The 10,635-nt window shown below is 48.4% G+C and overlaps 1 non-coding gene across 1 annotated transcript; it reads right to left on the bottom strand.

The window, feature by feature from the left end:
- Positions 1-9,042: 9,042 nt before the first annotated feature.
- On the bottom strand, positions 9,043-9,146 carry LOC123456331. The gene has a single exon (XR_006634467.1). It is a non-coding gene; the product is annotated as a U6 spliceosomal RNA (small nuclear RNA).
- Between the last annotated feature and the right edge of the window lie 1,489 nt (positions 9,147-10,635).

Raw genomic sequence — 10,635 nt, 5'->3', positions numbered from 1 at the left:
TCTCTCTCTAAAAAATAAATAAATATTAAAAAAAAAAACATGCGGCCACTCTCAGCTCTCACCACCTCAGGCTGCAGGGTGGGTTCCACCAGCCTCCTGGGGTCATCTCTCTGGTTCATATTCCTTTGGTCACCCAATGGGGGGGGGGGCTGTTACCTGCTTTTCATCCATTCAGCCAAGCTTCTCCAGCAACGAACCCGTCTGATCTATTCCTGGAAGTCGCGACTGGACAGCGCTTGCAGGGCCCTGGGGCAGCAGGACAGTGTTTGGAACCCCCTTAGGGTCAGCCACACGGCCATGAACAGATGCTCGGGAAGCACGCACCACCGAGAAACCTCGCTCATCCTCCACCCGAGGTCTGACGCACGAGTGCAGGAGACAGCTGCTCTCTTCTGCTTGATTTTGTTTTGTTTTGAGGCTCCCCACTGGTCAGCGGAACGTGGAGGTGCTTTCTCAGGGTGACGAGGCCTCTGGTCTCCTGTAGAGGGCGCCGTCCACCGGCCTCGGGCTGAGCTCCCGGCGCCATGCACCGAGACGGCCAGCAGGGGGCGCCGGCGGCCCGGCAATGGCTTGCGGCAGCTGCAGGCGGGATGCTCCAGATGCTCAGCTGCTCAGCGACGCTGATGCATCTGGGATGCAGGGCTGACCTGTCCACGCAAGGCCCACCAGGGAGGGCAGACCACCCTGGAAAAAGGACGTGATGGAGACGGGGCAGCATAAGGCAGGCTCTTCCCGGGAGCTGCAGATCTCCTAAGCCTCCTCCAACACCCACGTGTTCCACTCCCACAGGGTGATGCACGCGTGCACACCGCACACAAACGCACGCACCACACATGGCCACGCGTGCGAACACAGATGCACACACCCATTTGCACATGTGCGTGCACATACCCACGTCATCACTCCCAAGCAGGAAAGACTGCTGATGCTACCAAGTGAATGTATGTCTTCTACAGAAAGGAAGGCAGAGGGGAGGAGAAAAGTTCTGATACTAGTGCCTGCTTCAAAGGGTTGTTTTATTACACTTTTATTTTCTTTGGTATTTTGAGGGAGTGTCTTACTCTAGCTCAGGGCAGCCCCGAACTCACAGCGATCCTCCTGCCCCTGCGTCCTGAGTGATGAGATTAAAGGTGTGTAACACCATGCCTGTCTTTTAATTTTTGTTATTTTTATGTTTATCAAACTTTTAAAAATAAGACAAACAGGGACTGGAGAGATTGCTCAGTGGTTAAAGTGCTTGCCTGCCATGCCTAATAACTTGAGTTCGATCCCCCAGTACCCATGTAAAGCCAGAGGCACAAAATGGTATATGCGCCTGGAGTTCATTTGCAGTTGCTGGAGGCCCTGGTGCACCCAACACCCTTTCTTTCTCTCGCTCACCTCGCAAATAAATTTAAAAATATATTTTTAGCCGGGCGTGGTGGCGCACGCCTTTAATCCCAGCACTCGGGAGGCAGAGGTAGGAGGATCGCCAAGAGTTCGAGGCCACCCTGAGATTACATAGTAAATTCCAGGTCAGCCTGAGCCAGAGTGAGACCCTACCTCGAAAAACCAAAAAAATATATATATATATATTTTTAAAAAGAGAAAGCCTTTACAGGCAAGCATCTTAACTGCTAAGCCAACTCTCCAGACCTTAACATAGCTGTGGTGGTTTGATTCAGGTGTCCCCCATAAACTTAGGTGTTCTGAATGCTAGGTTCCCAGCTGATGGATATTTGGGAATTAATGCCTCCTGGAGGTGGTGTATTGTTGGGGGTGGGCTTATGGGTGTTATAGCCAGCTTCCCCATGCCAGAGTCTGACACACTCTCCTGCTATTATTGTCCACCTTATGTTGGCCAGGGGATGATGTCCACCCTCTGCTCATGCCATCGTTTTCCCCTGCCATCATGGAGCTTCCCCTCGAGACTGTAAGCCAAAATAAACCTCTTTTTCCCACCAAAAAAAAAGAGAGAGAGAGAGAGAGAAAGCCTGGGCTGGAGGGACGGCTTAGCACTTAAAGCGTTTGCCCGCAAAGCCAAAGGACCCCGGTTTAATTCCCCAAGACCCATGTAAGCCAGATGCACAAGGGAGCGCATGCGTCTGGCATTCGTTTGCAGTGGCTGGAGGCCCTGATGTGCCCATTGCCTATCTCTCAAATAAATAAATAAATAATATTTTTTAAATTTAAAAATAAAGAAAAAGCCTACACACTTTTACTCCCAGCACTTGGGAGGCAGAGTAGGAAGATTGTCATGAGTTTGAGGCCACCCTGAGACTATATAGTGAATTCCAGGTCAGCCTGAGCTAGAGTGAGACCTTACATTGAAACACACACACACACACACACACACACACACACACACACACACACACACAAAAGAGTGAGAGAGACGGGCAGTGTAGACACATTTCAGAGGCACATGAAAGGGACCCCTTGGGTCCCATCTGTCTGCAGCATACTAGATGTGTGCAATCACAAGGGCATGCGTGAGATGGTGACAGCCTTTCCCAGTGCCCACAGCTGGGGTACGGCAGGGAGGGGCACACAGGTTCTGGTTCATCCTGGGGCATGTCTGGGGCAGGAAGAACAGAGCCCACCATACACAGCATAACTGATGCACTGGGGCGTAGTACAGAGGAGAATTCCTTAAACACAATGTATGCAAATTTGATCTACAGTAATGTTCATATCCATTGAATCAACACTCAAATCAACATCCACATTGATCCAGGCGATGTTAAAATAAACGTCTCCCTTGATGTTTGGCACCTTCTAAGATCTGATGTACACAATTGTACCTGCGCATGAAGAACAGGTGAATGGGGCTGGAGAGATGGCTTAAAGGTCAAGGCACTTGCCTGCAAGGCCAAAGGACCCGTGTTCAGTTCCCCAAGACCAACATTAAGCCAGATGCACAAGGTTGTTACATGCATCTGGAGTTTGTTTGCAGTGGCTGGAGGCCCTAGTGCACCCATTCTCTCTTTCTCTCTCAAATAAATTTTTAAAAAATAAGAAAAAGAACAGGTGAACAGAATCAAACCCTTTCTAATCTGTTATTTCCCCTAACTGCATTTGCCTGTAAGCCTAGGGACCCAGGTTCTATTCCCCAGGACCCATATAAAGCCAGATGCACAAGGTGGTGCATATGTCTGGAGTTCATTTGCAGTGACTAGAGGCCCTGGCATGCCCATTCTCACTGTCTCTCTCTCTCTCTAAAAAATAAATATTTGGGGGCTAGAGAGATGGCTTAGCTGTTAAGCTCTTGCCTGTGAAGCCTAAGGACCCCGGTTCGAGGCTTGATTCCCCAGGACCCACATTAGCCAGATGCACAAAGGGGCGCATGTGTCTGGAGTTCATTTGCAGTGGCTGGAAGCCCTGGTGCACCCATTCTCTCTATATATCTATCTGCCTGTTTCTCTCTCTCTCTCTCTCTCTCTCTCTCTCTCTCTCTGTCACTCTCAAATAAATACATAAATAAATAATAAGTAAAAAAATATTTTAATAAATAAAATATTTTCAAAAATGTGCAGCCACTGGCAAAACCTGACACCCACGTTTGATTCCCCAATACCCACTTTAAACGAGACACACAAAGTGAGGCATGTATCTGGAGTTCGTTTGCACTGGCTTAGAGACCTAGCATGCCCATACTCTCCCTTTCTGCACATTAATTTTAAAAGTCTTTGTTTCAGGATGGAGAGATGGCTTAGCAGTTAATGGGCTTACATGCAAAGCCAAAGGACCCAGGTTTGATTCCCCAGTACTCATAAAAAACAGATGCACATGGTAGCACATGCTTCTGGAGTTTGTTTACAGTGGTACAGGCCCTGATGCACCCATTCTCCCTCTCTCTCTCTCTCTCTCTCTCTCTCTCTCTCTTAAATAAAAATATTTAAAAAGGAAAAAAAAAATGTGTAGCCACTCTCAGCTCTCGCCACCTCAGACTGCAGGCTGGGTCCCATCAGCCTCCTGGGGCATCTCTCAGTCACCCAAAGAGGGCCAGTTACCTGCTTTCCATCCCTTCGGCCAAGCTTGCGGGGCCCTGGGGCAGCGGGACAGCGTTTGGAACGCCCGCCCTTAAGGTCAGCCAGGCCGCCAGGAACAGATGAGAAACCTCGCTCATCCTCCACCCGAGCTCTGACACACGAGTCCGGGAGACAGCTGCTCTCTTCTGTTTTATTTTATTCGGTTTTGTTTTGTTTTTGCGGCAAGCCCAACAGACTGGCCCTTTTACACAAGACACACACACAGAGAGAGAATTGGCACACCAGGGCCTTCAGCCACTGCCACCGACCGCCAGACACGGGCACCCCTTGTGTGCATGCGCAACCTTGCCGGCCTGGCTCACTTTGTGTGTCTGGCTCACGTGGGATCTGGAGAGTCAAATATGAGTCCTTAGGCTTCACAGAGAAGCATTTTTTTTTCTAAATTTTTTATTTATTTATTTGAGAGTGACAGACACAGAGAGAAAGACAGAGGGAGAGAGAGAGAATGGGTGCGCCAGGGCTTCCAGCCTCTGCAAACGAACTCCAGACGCGGGCGCCCCCTTGTGCATCTGGCTAACGTGGGACCTGGGGAACCGAGCCTCGAACCGGGGTCCTTAGGCTTCACAGGCAAGCGCTTAACCGCTAAGCCATCTCTCCAGCCCACACAGACAAGCATTTTAATCACTAAGCCATCTCTTCAGTCCCCCTCCTTCTTCTCCTCCTCCTCCTCCTTATTCTTCTTCTTTTTTTTACAATTTTTAAAAAAGTTTTTGTTTAGCCGGGCGTGGTGGTGCACGCCTTTAATCCCAGCACTCGGGAGGCAGAGGTAGGAGGATCACTGTGAGTTCGAGGCCACCCTGAGACTCCATAGTGAATTCCAAGTCAGCCTGAGCTAGAGTGAGACCCTACCTCGAAAAACCAAAAAAAAAGTTTTTTTGTTTATTTTTATTTATTGAAGAGCGACAGACAGAGAGAGAGAAGCAGGCGGGGAGTGGGGACACGCGCCAGGGCCTCCAGCCTCTGTAAACGAACTCCAGATGCGTGTACCACTTTGAGCATCGAGCTTATGGGGGTCCTGGGGAATCGAGCTTCAAACCAGGGTCCCTAGGCTTCACAAGCATGCACTTGACCACTAAGCCATCTCTCCAGACCCCAGCACCCCTTCTTTTAAAAAAACATATGCATTTTTATTTTGTTATTTGTTAGCATAAAGAGAGATAGAAGACAGACAGAGAGAAAGAGCACACCAGGGCCTCCGGCCACTGCAAACAAACTCCAGATGCATGCACCCCTTGTGCACCCAACTTTATGTGGGTCCGTCTTTGGCTTTCATAGCAAGCACCTAAACACTGAGTCATCTCTCCAGCTCTGGCTGTTCTCTTCTCTTCTTAACGTGATTTGTGACAAAATCTACCTTCAGTCAAACTTGAGATTTGAAATACAAAATAAACCCTGGTGTGCCTGTGGCCCTGAGCCTCCCCCAACACACACGCATGCACACACGCGCACACACACGCACACGCAGGCTTTATTGGCTAACATGTTGCCTATCTGCTGGCTGAGAAGAACCACACGTCTGCTCCAATCTTCTTGCTTTACAGCTGAGTTTGACTCACAGCCAAGGGCCGCTGCCTACACAGCAGTGGGTGACATCTCCTCGTGAGCCTTTTCTTTAAAAAAAAAAAAAAAAAATGTATTTGTTTGGTTTTTCAAGACAGGATCTCACTCTAGCCCATGCTGACCTGGCATTCATTCTGTTGTCCCAGACTGGCCTTGAACTCATGGCAATTCTCCTACCTCTGCCTCCCAAGTGCTGGGATTAAAGGCATGTGCCACAATACCCAGCTCTTTTTTTTTTTTTTAAGTATTTTTTATTTATTTATTTACTTTGAGAGAGAGACAATGGCATGCCAAGGCCTCTAGCCACTGCAAACAAACTCCAGGTGCATGAGCCACCTTGTGCAGCTCTTACGTGGGGGCTGGGGAATCAAACCTGGGTCCTTAGCCTTTCCAGACAAGTGCCTTACCACTAAGCCATCTCTCTAGCCCCCAGCTTTTTTTAAAAAAAACATTTTTATTTATTTTTTAAAGATTTTATTTTTATTTATTTATTACAGTCAGAGAGAGAGAGAATAGGCGCACCAAGGCTTCTAGCCACTGAAAATGAACTCCAGATGGATGTGCCACTATGTGCATCTGGCTTACGTGAGACCTGGAGAATCGAACCTGAGTCCTTAGGCTTTGCAGGCAAGAGCCTTAACCACTAAGCCCTCTCTCCAGCCCTATTTTTATTTATTTTTATTTTTTGTTTATACGAGGTAGGGTCTTGCTCTAGCACAGGCTGACCTGGAATTCACTATGTAGTCTCGGGGTGGCCTCAAACTCTCGGCAATCCTCCCACCTCTGCCTCCCAAGTGCTGGAATTAAAGGTGTGTGCCATCACACCTGGCCCAGCTTGTTTATTTTCCTCATAAACTATTGCTTATGAGTTCTTCAGCATTTGCACACACACCAGGATGTTTTTCTTCTCTCACAGGAGATGGTTTCAGGCTCCAGGTGACATGGCTGTTACAATCAGTCCACCCTGCCCCGAGGACGGCTCAGGAGCGCCCCCACGTGGGGGCTCGCGAGCATGAAAGGTAATCAACGCCCAGGCAACACTCCTGGGGGGCCAGGCAGGAGGCACGCCCAGGTTGAGGCTGGGCGGGAAGAAACTAGCTCCTCACTAGCTCCGTTTCTGCTCTTCATCTTGCATCTTTCGTGGCCACACGGTGGTGCTGTGAGCAGGCCTTTTACCAATGTTGAAAAAAAAGAAAAAGTTAATTCATAAATTTTTCCCGGGCTGGAGAGAGGGCTTAGCAGTCAAGGCCTTTGCCTGCAAAGCCAAAAGACCCAGGTTTGATTCCTCAGGACCCACGTAAGTCAGATGCACAAGGTGGTGCATGCATCTGGAGTTCCTTTGCAGCAGCTGGAGGCCTTGCCGTGCCCATTCTCTCCCTCTCTTGCTCTCTCTCTCTCTCGCACATAAATAAAACTAAAAAAGTATTTAAAATAAATAGATAAGTAAATTTCCCACTAGAGATTTCACGTTACAGTTAGCACACATTAAACCCCACAAAGGAGAAATAGAAGATAGAATAAGGAGGATTAGCAAGACTGCTTGCATTCCTGCTTTAAATCCATAGCTTCTTGTGCTCGAGAGATGGCTCAGCAGCTAAGAGAGCTTCCTGTTCCATTCTCTCTCTCTCTCTCTCTTTCTGCCTCTAAAGTAAATAAATAAAATACAAAAGGGAGCTAGAGAGATGGCTTAGTGTTTAAGGTGCTGCCTGTGAAGCCTAAGAACCCAGGTTCGATTCCCCAGGACCCACGTAAGCCAGATGCACAAGGTAACGCATGCATCTGGAGTTCGTTTGCAGTAGCCCATTCTCTCTCTCTCTGTCTGTCTGTTTGTCTGTCTCTCTCTCAAATAAATAAACACAATAAAATAAATACAATAAAAATAGAGCTTCTTGTCAAAACTTAAGGGCCTGAGGTGACCCAAGTTTGAATCTCCAGAGATAGCTGGGTCTGGGCACACAAGGCTGTAACCCCAGTCCTGTGGGGGAACGGAGACCAGAGAATCTGAGAATTTCTAGGGCTTGCAAACAGTAAGCTCTGGAATCAGTAACAGACTCTGGGGCAGGGAGAAACAAGCAGGCGATGGACGGGCAGAGGGGACCATCTCATGTTCTCAGGCTGCGGAAGACTAGCCCATGTGACGCTGCCAGCAGGCGCTCAAGGCATGATCTCAGCACATACATGTGCGTGCACCCCACCCCCCCACACACACATACACACACACACCCCTGACTTGGGGCTAGAGACATTAGTCAGTGGGTAGAGAGCTTGATGTGCAAATGTGATAGGCTGAATTTGAATCCCCGGGACTCACAGAAAGCCAGACACCACGGCAGGCAGAGAAGCTGACAGAACCCCAAGCCTGGCGTTCACAGCGGGGAAACTAGAGACTGCCTCAGGCAAGAAGGAAGATGAGGGCGGATGCCCATGCCACCAGAACACACAGAGGGAGAGAGAGAATTTTGTTTTGTTTTGTTTTGTTTTATTTTGTTTTTTTCGAGGTAGGGTCTCACTCTGGTCCAGACTGACCTGGAATGAACTCTGTCATCTCAGGGTGGCCTCGAACTCACAGCAATCCTACCTCTGCCTCCCGAGTGCTGGAATTAAAGACGTGCGCCACCACGCCCGACTGAGAGAGAGAATTAAAAAAAAAAAAATCCCTAGGGACTGGAGAGATGCCTTCACAGTTGAAACACTTGCCTGCAAAACCAAAGGACCCAGGTTCAATTCCCCAGGACCCGTGAAAGCCAGGTGCACGAGGTGGCGCTTGCAGCTGGAGTTCATTTGCAGTGGTTGAGAGCCCTGGGGCACCCATTCTCTGCCTCTTTCACGCTCAAATAAATAAATAAGTAAATAATATTTTTAAAAATCCCAGCAGGGCGTGGTGGCACACGCCTTTAATCCCAGCACTTGGGAGGCAGAGGTAGGAGGATCGCCGTGAGTTTGAGGCCACCCTGAGACTACGTAGTTAATTCCAGGTCAGCCTGGGCTACAGAAAGACCCTACCTCGACAAAAACAAACAAAACAATCCCTAGCTAGAGAACCTTCTCTTTTCAGATGGCGGTGACCTTGGGATGATGACTCAGAAGGCATCATGGTGCTAGGAAGAAGTGACAGAGGAGTGCTCAGCACTGCAATATCTCTATCACACCTTCCAAGGCTCAGGGTCCATTGCGGAAGAGGTGGCAGAAAGAATGTAAGAGCCAAAGGAAGGGTAGGACTCCTTACAACGTGCTCCTCCAGACACAAAATGGCCTGGATATCCATGGCCTCACAGTGCCTGACACTACCTACACAAGACCATCATAAGAGGAGGAAAAGATCATGACATCAAAATAAAAGAGAGACTGATGGAGAGGGGGAGGGGCTATGACGGAGAATGGAGTTTCAAAGGGGAAAGTGGGGGAGGGAGGGAATTACCATGGGATATTGTTTATAATCATGGAAGTTGCCAAACTTTTTTTAATAAAGAATTTGCATGTCATCCTTGCACAGGGGCCATGCTAATCTTCCCTGTATGGTTCCAATTTTAGTATATGTGCTGCCAAAGCGAGCACAATAAAAAAATATTTTTATAATATATTTTTTAAAATTCCCTAGCTTTGAGGCTGGAGATGTGGCTCAGAAGTTCAAGTTAACGCAGCTTTGCATGCAAAGCTTGATGCCCTGGATTCTATTCCCCAGGACCTACGTTAGGCAGATGCACAAATTGGCACATGTGTCTGGAGTTTGTTTGCAGGGAGAGGAAGCCCTGGTATGCCCATTCTCTCTCTCTCTCTCTCTCTCTCTCTCTCTCTCTCTCACATTAAAAAAAAAATTAAATAATTTTTAAATCTCTAGCTTCACTCCTAACACCACACTAGAAAATTACCCGTATAATTAGGGAAACAAGGTCGTCCCCGTGTGGCGTGGAAAGGCACTCTGCTACATTGTTGGGACGAAACGGAAAGTTACCAACGGTGACAGCGTGGTCTCTCTTAAAGACAGTGTTTCACACAAAACTGGTGCTTTGTGGAGTTCTTGAGTGGGGGAGTATGGATTTATTTATATTCTTGTCCCTGCATATAAATATGTGCAACTTGAACAAAATCAGTCTTCCCGGGCCATCACTGGGACAGGAAGAATTCCTCAGAGAAGATAACCTTTGGCAGGGCTCAGGGTGGGGAAAGGTACCCTCCCCAGGGGCTCTGATCAGGGACTTTAAAAGAATACATGAGGAACCAGATGTGGTGGAGTACGCCTTTAATGCCAGCACTTGGGAGGCAGAGGTAGAAGGATCATCCTGAGTTCGAGGCCACCCTGAGACTACATAGTGAATTCCAGGTCAGCCTGAACTACAGCGAGACCCTGCCTCGAGAAACCAAAAAAAAAAAGAACATATGGACTGGAGAGAAGGCTTAGCAGTTAAGGCACTTGCCTTCGAAGCCTAAGGAACCAGGTTTGATTCCCCAGGACCCACATAAGCCAGATATACAAGGGGGCGCATGCGTCTGGAGTTCATTTGCAGTGGCTGGCGGCTCTCATGTGCCCATTCTCTATCTGCCTCCGCTCTCAAATAAATAAATTAATTAAAATATATATATTTCAAAAATATTTTTAAAAAGAACTATGTGATTGTCCCCCCCCGCCCCCGCCTTTAGGTTATCTGTCTAGCTGGCTAGGGACCCATCCCCTTGTCGTTGAGGGGCGATTTCCAAGTTCTTGAACTTAGAGAATGGGTTTTCCAGACTTCCTCAGAGTGGGAAAGGCCCCATCAGGCTCACTGTACCTACTGAGTCAGAATGCACATTAGTTCTAATTTGAGCCACTGGTGACTCAGGGCCACGTGGTGTCTGGGAAAGAATCACTTCCAGGCTGGGGGTATCCAAATGACACTCTGCATGGTCAGAGGACGCTGTCTCTGCTGCAGACCTCAGTGGGAAAACACCTCATCCCCACCCGTCACCTGCAATGTCACAAGGGGCTGCCTGTCTGCTCCCAACTTTTACCATAGACCAAAAAGATTCAATTAAAGGTGGCGCAGCACTCAGTGAGGCAGAGGTAGGA

Source organism: Jaculus jaculus, chromosome 20 (assembly GCF_020740685.1).
Source record: "Jaculus jaculus isolate mJacJac1 chromosome 20, mJacJac1.mat.Y.cur, whole genome shotgun sequence".
Lineage (NCBI taxonomy): Eukaryota > Metazoa > Chordata > Mammalia > Rodentia > Dipodidae > Jaculus > Jaculus jaculus.
The sequence above is the reverse complement of the archived record's forward strand: the minus strand, read 5'-3'. Positions and strand labels throughout refer to the sequence as shown.